The sequence below is a fragment of the Bos javanicus genome, chromosome X (assembly GCF_032452875.1).
Source record: "Bos javanicus breed banteng chromosome X, ARS-OSU_banteng_1.0, whole genome shotgun sequence".
Taxonomy (NCBI): Eukaryota; Metazoa; Chordata; class Mammalia; order Artiodactyla; family Bovidae; genus Bos; species Bos javanicus.
This window is the reverse complement of record NC_083897.1, coordinates 624,824-639,124: the sequence shown is the minus strand read 5'-3', so window position 1 is coordinate 639,124 and position 14,301 is coordinate 624,824. Positions and strand designations below refer to the sequence as shown.

The window sequence follows — 14,301 nt, the reverse complement described above, 5'->3', positions numbered from 1 at the left end:
CTATGAGGAAGCATCCTGGTTGGGCCAGGGAGGAAAGTACTATTATAATGCTGTTTACCAAGGTAACACCTTTTCTTCAGAAAACTCAAAGGATTTAAACTCGATCATACCAGGCAAAAGATGGTGTCAGTTATATGAGGCACAGTATAAATCGCTGCACACGGATGAACCAGCCATGAGCCAAGTCCTGGGTCCAGCGTCCAGCTCCTCTGCTCTCCACCGGCTGACAAGAATCTTCCATTTGCAATAGAAATATGCCCTGGGGAATTTGAGCAGGTAAGGCAGAAGAAAGTCCATAAGGGAAGTGGGAAGGTAGTCAGGAGAAAATATCAGTAAGTTTCATCTAATTTTGTCTTGAATGAAGCACAGGTTGGTGTGTATGTCTGTGTGTTTGTGTCTGTGTGAGCATGCACATGCACGTGTATGTGGCCCTATTAGTGTTGTATGCTGCTGGTATGACCTAAAGGCTAAAATGAAGGAATTGTATTAACCTGTTGCAGACATAAAAGAGAGGAGGGGAAGGAAGACTTATAAACCTCTTTATGAAAGGATGAGCTGAAAAGCAAACCTAATAGCATTTACGAAACTATCAAAGTCGCATATCAAAATTCTATTTACATGGAGCACTGAAAATAGATGGTAACCAAAGGCACTGCAGATGGTGACTGCAGCCATGAAATTAAGAGAAGAAAAGCTATGACCAACATAGACAGCATATTAAAAAGCAGAGACATCACTTTGCTGACAAAGGTCCATCCAGTCAAAGCTATGGTTTTTCCCAGTAGTCATATATGGATGTGAGAGTGGGACTATAAAGAAAGCTGAGCACTGAAGAATTGATGCTTTTGAACTGTGGTGTTGGAGAAGACTCTTGAGAGTCCCTTGGACTGCAAGGAGATCCAACCAGTCCATTCTGAAGGAGATCAGCCCTGGGATTTCTTTGGAAGAAATGATGCTGAAGCTGAAGCTCCAGTACTTTGGCCACCTGATGTGAAGAACTGACTCATTGGAAAAGACCCTGATGCTGGGAAAGAGTAAAGGCAAGAGGAGAAGGGGACAACAGAGGATGAGAGGGTTGGATGACACCACCGACTTGATGGACATGAGTTTGAGCAAGCTCTTGGAGTTGGTGATGAACAGGGAAGCCTGGCGTGCTGCAGTCCATGGAGTCACAATAAGTCAGACACGACTGAGTGACTGACCTGAACTTATGGGAATAGTGATGACCTAGAGGGATGGGAGAGTCTCTCTGATGGCTCAGTGGGTAAAGAATCTGCTTGCAATGCAGGATTCACAGGAGATGCAGGTTTGATCCCTGGACTGGGAAGATCCCCTGGAGGAGGAAATGGCAACCCACTCCAGTCTTCTTGCCTGGAGAATCCCATGGACAGAGGAGACTGGTGGGCTACAGTTCATGGGGTTGCAAAGAGTCAGACATGACTTAGTGACTAAACAGCAGCAACAGAGGGATGGGATGGGAGGGTGGGAAGGAGGGTCAAGAGGGAGGGGATGTATGTATACATATAGCTGACTCACTTTGCTGTACAGCAGAAACTAACACACTATTGTAAAGCAACTATACTTCAATAATAAAATTTAAGAAAAATTTTAAGAGACTAGGAATCTATCTATTTCAGGGATAAGTGGTAAGCAGGGGAAACAATCAGCAATTTTCCCTGCCTGTTATACAGTAGAGAAATTTCTAACAACTTGGAAAGTTTGAAAGTTAAAGTGTTAGTTACTCAGTCGTGTCTGACTCTGTGACCCCATGGAGTGTAGCCCTCCAGGTTCCTCTGTCCATGGAATTCTCCAGGCAAGAATACTGGAGTGGGTTGCCATATCCTTCACCAGGGGATCTTCCCAACCCAGGGATCCAACCTGGGTCTCCTAGATTGAAGGCAGATTCTTTACCATCTGAGCCACCAGAGCTTAGAGGCATAAAATTTAAGACAGAAGGTACTTTAAAGAATGTAGTCTTTGCTTATTTGCTTGCTTTAGGTATATTATCCCCATCGCTGTGCATGGCTTTCCGTGATATGGCTTCTTTCTAACTTCTCAGTATCATCTCTTGCCAGTCTCTGCCTCAAACTCGTGGGCTTGTGTGTCCTTCCCAGCATATGCACATAACATGTTACTCACCTCGGTGCCTTTGCTCATGCTGTTTCTTCTTCTGGAAATTCCTGCCTTCCTCATTTGGCTAACTACTACCCATTTTTTAAGACTCTGCTTAGGTATTACCTCCTCCAGATCTTTCCACAATAGTTGTGCCTCTATTACTAAAAACTAGGTTTAGATGCCTCTCCTCTGGATTTCTATGCTATTCAATACTCATTTTACATTGTGTAAAATTACTTGCCTCAAGTCCTTTAAACTGCAAACTTTCTGTGGGTAGGGAAACTGTCTTAATACTTCCTGTATTTCCGATACCTGGCACAAATCCTGACAGACACAGAACAGGCACTCAGGAAATGTTTATTAGGAAATTTTACTCAGAGAGGGCCATTTAGAACTTTGTGGTCAAAGAAGGGAAAGGAAAACTGGTCTAGAATCTATCCCCAAAAGATCATAAAATATTAGGGGCTCATTTTCTCTTTCTGGTAGTCTGACTTATTAACTGATGAACAAATTGTGTTTATGAATTTTTTAATTTATTTGGGACTTGAAAGAAGTATAGAAATTGAGTGGGTATGTTAGAGCAAGTTCGTGTGCCCAATGTAGAGTGAAGCCAAACTGAAACATCGAAGTTTGGACCAGAGAAAGGTTCATTGCAGGGCCAAGCGTGGAGACGGGTGGCTCATGCCCTAAAAAACCCTGAGCTCCCTGAAGGGTTTCGGCAAAGCATTTTTAAAGGACAGGGTACAAACGTGATCAGTTTGTGCCCAATTCTCTGATTGGCTGATGGTTAGGGAACAGGCAGTGTCACAGGGGTTAACATTATCAGTCCTTAGGCTCCAGGAGGCCTGGGGCTATGTGCTCATGGTCGTCAAGTGGTTAACATCTTCCATTTGTTGGGGAGGGGGAGTTTTTTAACATCTGCGAAACAACTCAAGAAATGTGCATCAAATACTGTTATCTAGGTACTTCAGAGAGGAGCTAAAGCAGAGGATATGGGGGAGAACTCTGTCCAGGAAGCCTCCTTGGGTCCTGCTTGGTTACAAATCCCCCCTCATCTTTATACTCCTCAATCTTGAGGAAACAAGGTCTGAACAAGAAAAAGAATAAAGGTTCAGATAAGTAGATCAATCATAAACTTGACAGAGGTACCCATAGGGTCCTGGTCAGATACAATTCCAGCAGATACCGCTTTGAAAATGGCTGGTGGCATCAGAGCCTGACAGTTACTCCATTTTTGCTTCCAAACGCATTTCTCTCCTCAGTGGCCAAATGAAATGTCACCATTACTGGTTTTAATGCTTTCCTAGATTTCATATCCTTGAGAAAATGCAATAATTTGAGCTCAGAAAATCTTCTGAACATATCTTACAATCTGAAAGCCTGCTCTGCCAGTTGTTCCCAGAGTATAGAGTACCTGATTCCTGATCTCCACCCTGAACTCCTTTCAGGGGGTGTTCAAAGTTAGCAGGAGCAGTGGCTCATGATTTAACCCTTGTAGAGGTAGATGGCAAGTGCCAATGTTTAGTTGGCAGAGCCCTTTCATCATAAATTTGACCATGGCTTTGAGGGCATTTCATCCCATGTGCCAGGCATGCTCATTCCCAGGTCTGGCGAATATTGCTATCACTGGACTAGGACTTATTAACAGTGCCAAAAGTCTCTGGGCCTCTTGTCTTACTAGTTTCTTATGGTCCAGGAAAGTCAGTATTCCCTCTTGTTGCTTATTCCCATATCTAGAGTTCCACTATTACAATCATTTATCTCATATGGGACTATATGTCATTTGATCAGAGGCTCAGTCACACATTTGTTAATGCAAGAAACAACTTTGTAAAACAGCCATTCACTGGTGGGTTAGGTCAGAATGTTCCTTGTGAACTGAACAGAGATATTTTTGTTTAACATTTAAGCATGGGGGAGAGTTCTCTGAGATGGCCCATCATGTATTCTTTAAACGATAGGCAATGTCCCTTTAGTGATCAACTGGTAGGAAAAGCAATAGAATACAAAGGATAAAGTAAAAGAAACAAATCCAATATGGAGTTAGATTTGTTATTGCCTATTACAATTCCCCACTGTCAATGTCCACTCTACAGTCTTGTGGGAAAGGGATAGCTCTGGTTACTTTCTGCTGAACAGGGTGATAAAAGGCGATTGTAGAAAGGAATTGATCAGCCTTGGGCAGTGAATATTCCTTAGAATCTTTAGTAAATAGCACAATTCTCTTTCCTTCTTTATCTACAATTATTTGAACTGGATGAAACCTTCTATACTTAACTACTACCTAATTTGTAATTGGACTTATATGTTTTTGCTTCCAGTTCCCATGATGTGCTTGTGAGTGCCTGCTCAGTAATGTCCAACACTTTGTGACCCTATGTACCGTAGCCCACCAGGTTGCTCTGTCTATGGGATTTCCCAGGCATGAATACTGGAATGAGTTGACACTGCCTCCTCCAGGGAATTTTCTCATCTTAGAGATCGAACGTGCGTCTCTTGAGTCTCCTGCACTGGCAGGCGGATTCTTTACCACTGTGTCACCTGGGAATCCAGTTCCCATACCTATTTATTAATTTTAACTTTCTGTGTCATAACTATACTTAGTGGGGAGGATTTCCTTACATCTGGAAAAACACAGATTAAAAGCCAGTAATATTTCAGGCAAAACCAAAAAATTATAACCATATTCATCAGTTTACTCAGTTGTATATAATTAATCTTTTTTTACTAACAGTTTTACGAAATCGGTTTCCGTTAGACTTTTAAAGTATGTTATCTAGCTTAGCACTATGATTTAAGTTATCAGAAACTCGTTTTTGTTAAAACATCCTTTTTATGACTCTTCTTGAAGATGTGGCAGTTTTGCAAAACATCAGCTTAGCTGCTCATAAATGATAAAAGTCTTAAAAAGTTTTGAGGGTTTTTTAAATGTTATTACCACATCCCTTTTTCCTTTAGTTCCAAGCAACACAGATGTTTAGATAAGTTCCAGAGACCCCAGGTAGGTCATTTATATCTCACAGGCACAGGAAGAGAAATATAAATTCCTCCTCTAACTACTTATACAAAACCCAGCCATTTGGGGCTATTTTCAGGGAACTTTCTTTTTTTCCAGTTCCCAAATATCCCAAATACTGTTATTTGTTTGTTTAGTTTAAACAAACAATAACAGTAATAGACAATAGCACATATCACCTGTTCACATTCTCATGCCTCATTTTCAGCAAAATCAGGATGAAAAAGGCGGATTTGGACTCAGCACTGAGACACTCGTTCACATATAAACACACACACCCAATAGCACCAACAGCAATACCGAAAGACCCACTTTGATATAATAACCAAGCCATAAGGGGCATTTGTTCTCCAGATCTTAGAGAGTACTGAGGCATTTTCTTTCATTTAGGGAGCATAATTAAAGATCTCCTCAATTTACAAAAATACCCCAGGGAACTATAAGATGGAACAGAGCTCTGATCATCCATACTTAATTATCCATGGCCAGGAGAAAGCAATGGCAACCCACTCCAGTACTCTCGCCTGGAAAATCCCATAGACTGAGGAGCCTCATAGGCTGCAGTCCATGGGGTCGCTAAGAGTCAGACACGACTGAGAAACTTCACTTTCACCTTTCCTCTCATGCATTGCAGAAGGAAATGGCAACCCACTCCAGTGTTCTCGCCTGGAGAATCCCAGGGACAGGGGAGCCTAGTGGGCTGCCATCTATGGGGTTGCACAGAGTCGGACACGACTGAAGTGACTTAGCAGCAACAGCAGTATTATCAAATGTCAAGCAAACAATTCAAACCAGTTTCTCAGGGTCACACTTCCCTAGCCCCCCAAAAGAAGATTCCTATCCAATGCCCGATCAGTCCAAAAGAGGAGAACTCTTAACCAATGCATTATCAGAGATGAAGTTGAATGAATGACTGTGTGCATGCGTGCTTAGTCACTAAGTCATGTCCAACTCTTTATGACCCCATGGACTATAGCCCTCCAGGCTCCTCTGTCCATAGGATTTTCCAGGCAAAAGTACTAGAACAGATTGCCATTTCCTACTCCAGGGGATCTTCCTGACCCAGGGATCAAACCCGTGTCTCTCACGTCTCCTGCATTGGCAGGCAAATTCTTTATCACTTCACCACCTGGGAAGCCTTGTATGAATGACCAAGGCTAGTTCAAAAGGGAAAATCCCAACCAAAGCCATAGAGAAGGATATCCTGATAACCTGTTAATCACCAAAGCTCCGTTAATCACCAAAGGTGTCTAAACTGGTCAATGCAACTCTAACAAACAACAAACATATGGTCCCACAAACTAGAGATCAGACAAGCCAAATTCCAGAAATTCCACTTCCATTCCAAAATGGAGGCTGCAGAGCTGCCTGGCTCCCAAAAGAGAATGGATCATGAGTGGCTCACCCCAAAATGATACACACAAAAAGACAAACAACAACTAAGCTACGTTCACACAGAAAATCAGAGGAGGTGTAGTCTAAAATTCCACTTCCATTCTCAGATGGAGGTCTCCAAACAATGGGTCCAGCTCTTGAAAGAGAGTGGTTCTCTTCCCACAAGGGAAGCAGCCCAGATGGAGTGGAGACAATTCTGAGCCAGAGCAAGCTGGAGCGACTCACTCAACAACACTGAATGTGGACCATATCTCTGGATGTTTCTTGGCTCCAAACAGTCTTGTGCCATGGATGACAGTCCCTCTGAGATCTCTGAAGCAAAATGGGCTCCAACAGCTGCTGGGGCTTCAGGGAAGGGGCTGACCCAGGCCAGGGTTGATCTTCCCTGGGGACAGATTCCTAATTGTTAGTGCAAGTTCATGTGCCCAATGCACAATGGGTTCAAACAAATTGAAATGTCAGAGTTTGGAGCAGAGAAAGATTTATTTCAAAGCCAAGCAAGGATGCAGGTGGCTCATGCCCTAAAAAGTCCTGAGCTCCCCAAAGGTTTTTGGCAAAACATTTTTAAAAGCCAGGTTAGGGTGTGGGGGGTGTTGCAGGGAGATCCACTTATACAGAGTTCTCTGATTGATTGATAACAAGGGAACAGGGTGGTGTCACAGGGGTTAACATTATCAGTCCTTAGGCTATGTGCTCATGTTGCTGCTAAGTCGCTTTAGTCATGTCCAACTCTTTGTGGCCCCATGGATCGTAGCCCACCAGGCTCCTCTGTCCATGGGATTCTCTAGGCAAGAATACTGGAGTGGGTTGCCATTTCCTCCTCCAGAGCATCTTATTGAGCTAGGGATTAAACCTGTGTCTCCTGTAGTTCCTGCACTGCAGGAAGATTCTTTACCACTGTGCCACCTGGCAAGCCCCATGTGCTGATGTTTGTCAAGTGGTTAACATCTTCCATTTGGGTGGAGGGGTAGAGTTCACATCTGTAACTCAGGAAATGTGCATCAAATACTATCATCTAGGTACTTCAGAGAGGAGTTAAAACTGAGGACATGGGAGAAGGGCTGTCCTGGGAAGAGCCCATAGGGTCCTGCTTGGTTACAGGCACAAGAGAGAGAAAACTATATAAACTGAGTCATACGGTAGGGATGGGAGACCATGAGATGACTCTGTTTGTGGGGGCAAGAAATAAAGCTGGAGAGAGAAAGCATGGCTATGCATGTGCCTTGAAATCCAGGCCTAAACCATGGTCTGGTAAGCAATAGTAAAGTGACTGTAAACTTGGAAATCACGCATAGCACATTCTATTTTTGTTGTGCAAAAATACCTCAAAATTATGGCGAAGGACCTTCAAGCATCAAATTGTACAATGCTGGACTTTATGGGCCTTCTCCTCCAGTGTATGCACACCTCAGCCATGAATCTGCTTAGCTTAAAAAAAAAAAGACACCATTTTAGAGATTTATTTAGAAATAACTCATCGGCAACTAAAAAACCAACTCCTAATTGTGATTTTGTCGAGGAAAAGAAACATTAAAATAAAAACTGATCCAATAGTTATGGCTCACATTCTTTCCCCTTCTTACTGAGATTAAATTTATGTCACTATTCATAGAAGTCCCTTCCATCTTATTTTGAGTCACTAAATATAAAAGAGATCATTATCTAAGGCTTTCTTCTAGCTATTTGGATGTGAAAATTTTGCACAAATCAGAAGGCAGTTGAACAATTTCACAAACTCAATTCTTACTGAGTAACCCCACTGTTTTCTACACCTCTTCTGAAAGAAGCCTCTTAAACTTCACCAGCTGAAATTGTAAGAGAAGGAATGCTACTAGTCTACCTACAGGAAAAAGAAATTAATATCTTTTTTGGAAAAAGTCTCTCATAGTACATGTGTGTATATGAATTATCTCTTTAAAGTTAATAGTTTCAGACAATGACTTTATTAAAAGAATCTGACCCCATCCATAGTCAAAATATTAATAAATTATTTCTGAAAGTTTCCTTCAATCCTAGGAAGTAAAATATACTTAGGAAAGACAATCACATGGATTTCCTTGCTGCCAGGCAAAGAGATAATGATTCCCTAGCTATGTCAACTAGTGAATGGACAAAGAAAACACATACTAGTTTGCTACAGAATACTAGAGGATAGCATGCCAGAGGCCCTTGAAAAAAATGAAAGCACCTGATGCATAATATCATACTGGTGCTTTCTAAACAGGAAAAGTGAATCTGCTAATTTTCATGATTTTTTAAACATTTGCTGTAGCATACTATACAGCTTTTCTTAAATATTATGTGTACAAATCATAGGTGTACAACTTGAAGAGTTTTCACAACTATAACAATCCCATGCACCAAGTTCAAGAAACAACCACGCCGGAACCCCAGAAGATCCCTCCTTACCGTCCTCCAGTTTAACTGCCATCTTGAATTTTAACACCATAAATTGGTTTTGCAGTTTTTGAACTTTTCATAAGTGGAATATTATGGCAAGTACACTCTATGTTTGACTTCTTTTGGCTCATCATTTACATGTTTTGGAGACTCAGTTGTACCATAACACAGATCTGTAGTTCCTCTATTGTCATTCTGTTTAGCATTCCAATGTATGACTATACTATAATTTATCTGCTTTATTGATGGACATTTTGGACTGTTTCCAGATTGGGGCTGTTTTGAAGAGTGCAGCGATGAACTTTCCTGCAACATGTCTTCTATATGTATTTCTATTAGGTATAGATCCAGATACATTCAGGATCACAAGGTATACTCTATTCAGCTACAGTGGCTGTTGCCAGTTTTCCAAAGTGATTTTTTGATTTACATTCCCACCAGCACTACTCATAGATTTTTAAATGCCACATTGAATAGAATCGGTTGTGGAAGGAACAGAAGGAAGATGGAAGGAAGAGGATGCCTGGTGGAAGAGAAGAAATAATTATTTACTGAGCGAGACACTGTGTTGAGTGATCTACACTTATGTCCCATTTAATTTTTATAGAAATCCTTTGAGGTAGAAACTAGTATAAGCCCCTTTTTACAAATGAAGAAACAGAGGCTTAAGAAGTTGTGTGACTGGCTCAGAGTTACACAACTAGTGAATGACAAGATATTGGAACCCAAACTATGTGATGCTAAATATTAGGTTGGCCAAAGTTTTCATTTGGGATTTGCCATAAGATAGTGCCAAAAAACAGAACGAACTTTTTGGCCAACCCAATACTATGTTCTCCAACAACCTTACTATGAGAACATGAAGACAAGATGTTAGAAAATCTTTTGTTTGTGAAATTCCTGCTGCATAGGGCTTGCTACTCCACTAGCATTAATGGTGATATGGAATAATTAGGCATTATTTGACCCTCTGTAGGAGACAGGAAGAATAAAACAAAAGCAGGCCCTGGCAAGGGCTGCAAAAGAAATTTATAATTACTGATAAACTGGATAAGGCATGAGACTCTTGGAACAAGTGCAGAGGGAACAGTTCATAATCTTGAAAACAAGATACGATCCTGGGGTTGGACTGGCATCTCAGAGTCACACGTTTTATGTGTCTGGTGGAAAATCTATAGATAAGAATATTAGTCTTAGTTACTGATTTGTTATTGATTACTGCTTCCTAATTACTCAATGGTTAATGATCATTTTGTTCTTTGGCCCTGAAGGCCACATGAGTTATAGCTTAACTTCCCACTTACTCTTCCATTCACGCCTGAAAGTATAATAAAGCTGGCTTGGATTCAGTTCTGACACCTTCACCTTGGAGCAGTGCTGGTCCCCTGATCCTCGCTTTTCTCTGAATTCTTGTGTCTCATTTCTCATTCTCTCGCCATATCACGCTTTCGGAAACCCTGCTTGTCGAGCTGGTCTCGACAAGTGTCACCCAAACCGGGATCCGAAAGTGAATCCAGCCTCCGAGCCTAGCTCCTAGCGGCAGATAACGCAGGGAAATCCGGCCAGCTCAGAGGACGAGGAATGTACTTGGTAAGTACACCCCTGCAGATTTGTCAATCAGGGTAACAATGGGGCAAACTCCTTCTAAGCATAGTGACTATATGCAAGAGTTAAAAACTTTATTAAAAAGTTCAGGGGTTGAGATTTCTCATTCCTCTTTTAAGAATTGTTTTCTGCCATTGAAAAATATTGCTACTGGCTAGATCCAGATAAAGGGACTTTGAGGCATGAGGAATGGCAAGAAGTTATGCGTTGCCTGTGCCGTGCCTACAAACGCGGTGAAAAGATTCCTTTGTCTGTATGATCAGTAGGGAATCTTATTAGTACAGCTTTTGAACCTCTGCAATCCAAAACCTCGGATTCAGGGAATTCTGTAGAACAAATACAAGAACAAATGGAGGAAATGAATTTATATGATAACATAGGTAATGAGGAAGAGAAATAATCCATAAAAATGAAAAATAAGAGCCAAAAGAATGATAGAAGTCAAGAACAGATCTTTCTCTCTGGACAAACTGCACCTTTGGTCGAGCCTCCTCCTTTCAATCCTGAAACCCCTTGGGATGATGGATTTGCTTTTAAACCACAGATAACTGTGCCTAATAAAATGACGCCTTTACAAAAGGGAGTTCGTATGGCACAATTGCAGGGGGATGAAGACGTTTTAGTTCTCCCTGTGACTGTAACTCAAATCCCACCAGATCCTCAATTCTCACAAGGAGGAATGCATTATGATTATAATGCCATACCATTTAAAACCATAAAAGAGATAAAACAGGCATGTACCCAATATGGAACTAATTCTCCTTATACCATGGGACTAATTCAGGGACTTTCACAAGCTGAATGGTTAATTCTTTATGATTGGGAAATGATAGCCAGAACTTGCCTATCCACCTCAGAATTTTTACAATTAGGACCTGGTGGCAAGATGAGGCAAATCAACAAGCTCGCAGAAATGAGACAGCCAACCCGCCAGTTGATATAACATTTGATCAGTTAATGGGTAGTGGGGCACATTTTGGCATTCAAGCTCAGTTACAACTTGATGATCAATTATTCACTCAAGTGAGAATGATATGTTTAAAAGCCTGGGAGAGAATAAATCCACCCGGACAACCCTCAATTTCATTTACCCAAATTAAACAATCCGATGGGGAACCTTATGTAGATTTTATTGCCAGGCTACGTCAAAATTTAAATAAAACAGTCTTACAACCTGGTTTGAGAGATATACTGATGCAAGTTCTTGCTTTTGACGGTGCTAACTCATAATGTAAAAAGGTGATTCAGTCTCTCAAAGCACAGAATGCCCCTCTAGAAGAATATCTTAAAGTTTGCCAGGATATTGGGTCAGAAGCATATAAAATGCAACTTCTTGCTCAAGCATTGTCTAAGGCTAATAAAAACACAGATATGAGATGTCACCAATGTGGAAAATTAGGACACATTAAAATAGACTGTAAAGGAAGACGAAGGTAGTTAGTGATAAATTATACTATTGGCTCTGATGCCACTCCTATTTGTATTGGCTTTGGAAGTATATGTCTTAAAACAGGATATCAAAAGTGGCTGTCAGTTTTCAAAGAATCAAATGAGGATAAGACTTCCCTCTTTCTGTTAACTGCCCTTACTTTTTTAGAAAAAAGGAAACTTCCAGCATGATGAATCCACCTGACCTTCCTGATTGTGTTGCTGAAATTAGCCATGGTATTGAAAATTGTTTAAGATGGAAATTATGTAAATGATCAAAAGGTCACTTATTAAATGTTGCAGAAGGCTCCATTATCGACTGGGGACCCCAAGGAACCCCTAAACTTATAGAATCTAAAGTGTCTTCCCCATGGGTATATAATGAAAAGACAGTTAGTATATATAGTAGTCAACCCTTCATATGACATGGGGGTGGGATTAGCTCTTCCGTGCCTCGTCTAGATCATTATCCTATTCATGATGAATTATGGAAAATACCCATGGCATTAAAAGAACTAATTACTTGGAATGGACAATATACTAAATATATTTTAAATGACCCAAAAGCTACCTTTAATTTTACAAAAAACTCTACCCACACTATTCAGACTTGTATAAGAATTCCTTTTGTTTTTATGATTGGACAGTAAAACATGATCCCGATTTGGGCTTAGTAACATGTATTGACTGTTCATTTTATAAATGTATACATAATACCATTCCTTTTGATGAAAGTTGGCAGAGTATTTATGTTCTTAAAACCAGAACTGGCATATGGGTTCCAGTTGGTTTACAATGACCTTGGCAAGAAAGCCCTACATTATATGTTATTGAACAAATATTGAAAAATCTAAAACGTGTTAAACATTTTCTGGGATTACTAATTGCTGCCACCTTAGGCATTATTGCTATTACCACTACGGCAGCCATAGCTGGAATGGTTCTTCATAAATCTGTACAAACAGTTCATTTTGTACAAGAATGGCATAAAGATGCTGATGTCCTTTGGACGACTCAACAAAAAATTGATGGAAAGTTGGCCTCCCAAGTGGCCGACCTTCAACAATCTGTGATTTTATTAGGAGTTCAATTAGTCAGTTTACAAAAACAGGTGAGACTAAGATGTGATTGGAACTATACTTCCTTTTGTGTAATGGCTTTGATGACCCAGAGGGATGGCATGGAGAGGGAGGTGGGAGGGGGGTTCAGGATGGGGAACATGTGTACACCCGTGGTGGATTCATGTCAATGTATGTCAAAACCAATACAATATTGTAAAGTAAAAAATAAAATAAAATAAAATAAAAACAAATACAATAAGACGCAATTCAATTGGGATAGAGTTAAACAACACCTATTGAACCAAGGTAATATTTCTGTAGATATTCAAGATCTACAACAAGATATATTAAAAGCTTTTAATAAACATCTTGATGTAATTTCTGGATCAGATTTTCTTGATACTGTTGCTGATAATCTTTCTTCTCTTAATCCCTTAAAATAGATCAAGACATTTGGATACGGAATTGCTCTGGTTATGGGAGTGCTATTAATTATGTGTTTGTGTTTCTGTATAGTCTGGAGAAGAACAATCAAGAGACAATGAAGCCAACAACAGCAACTAGCATTTCTAACCATTTCTCATCACATGCAAAATCAAAAAGGGGGAGATGTAGGAGACAGGAAGAATAAAAGAAAAGCAGGCCCCAGAAAGGGCCGCAAAAGAAATTTATAATTACTGATAAACTGGATGCTATAAGGCATGAGACTCTTGGAACAAATCCAGAGGGAACAGTTCATAATCTTGAAAACAAGATACGATCCTGGGGTCGGACTAGCATCTCAGAGTCACATGTTTTATGTATCTGGTGGAAAATCTATAGATAAGAATATTAGTCTTAGTTACTGATTTGTTTTTGATTACTGCTTCCTAATTACTCAATGGTTAATGATCATTTGTTCTTTGGCCCTGAAGGCCACATGAGTTATAGCTTAACTCCCTGCTTATTCTTTCATTCACGCCTGAAAGTATAATAAAGCTGGCTTGGATTCAGTTTTGGCACCTTCACCTTGAAGCGGTGTTGGTTCCCTGATCCTCGCTTTTCTCTGAATTCTTGTGTTTCATTTTTCATTCTCTCATCGTATCGCACTTTCAGAAACCCTGCTTGTAGAGCTGGTCTCGACAACCCTCCATATCCAGTAGAATAGTACACATAGGTGAAACTTTGTATAATTTCATCTTCAGCGAGATAGAATAAGCTTACCTGTATCCCCTCCTTGAAGGAGAAGTCACAGCTGAGACAACATCTGTGCTTCCTACCTAGTGGAGTCTCACGTTGTCA

The 14,301-nt window shown here is 40.5% G+C and overlaps 1 long non-coding RNA gene across 1 annotated transcript; it reads right to left on the bottom strand.

The window, feature by feature from the left end:
- Positions 1-184: 184 nt before the first annotated feature.
- On the bottom strand, positions 185-14,301 carry LOC133242916 (uncharacterized). Its single transcript, XR_009734920.1, has 3 exons — positions 14,224-14,301; positions 7,851-7,954; positions 185-259 (listed from the first exon to the last, which is right to left on the bottom strand). It is a non-coding gene; the product is annotated as an uncharacterized LOC133242916 (long non-coding RNA).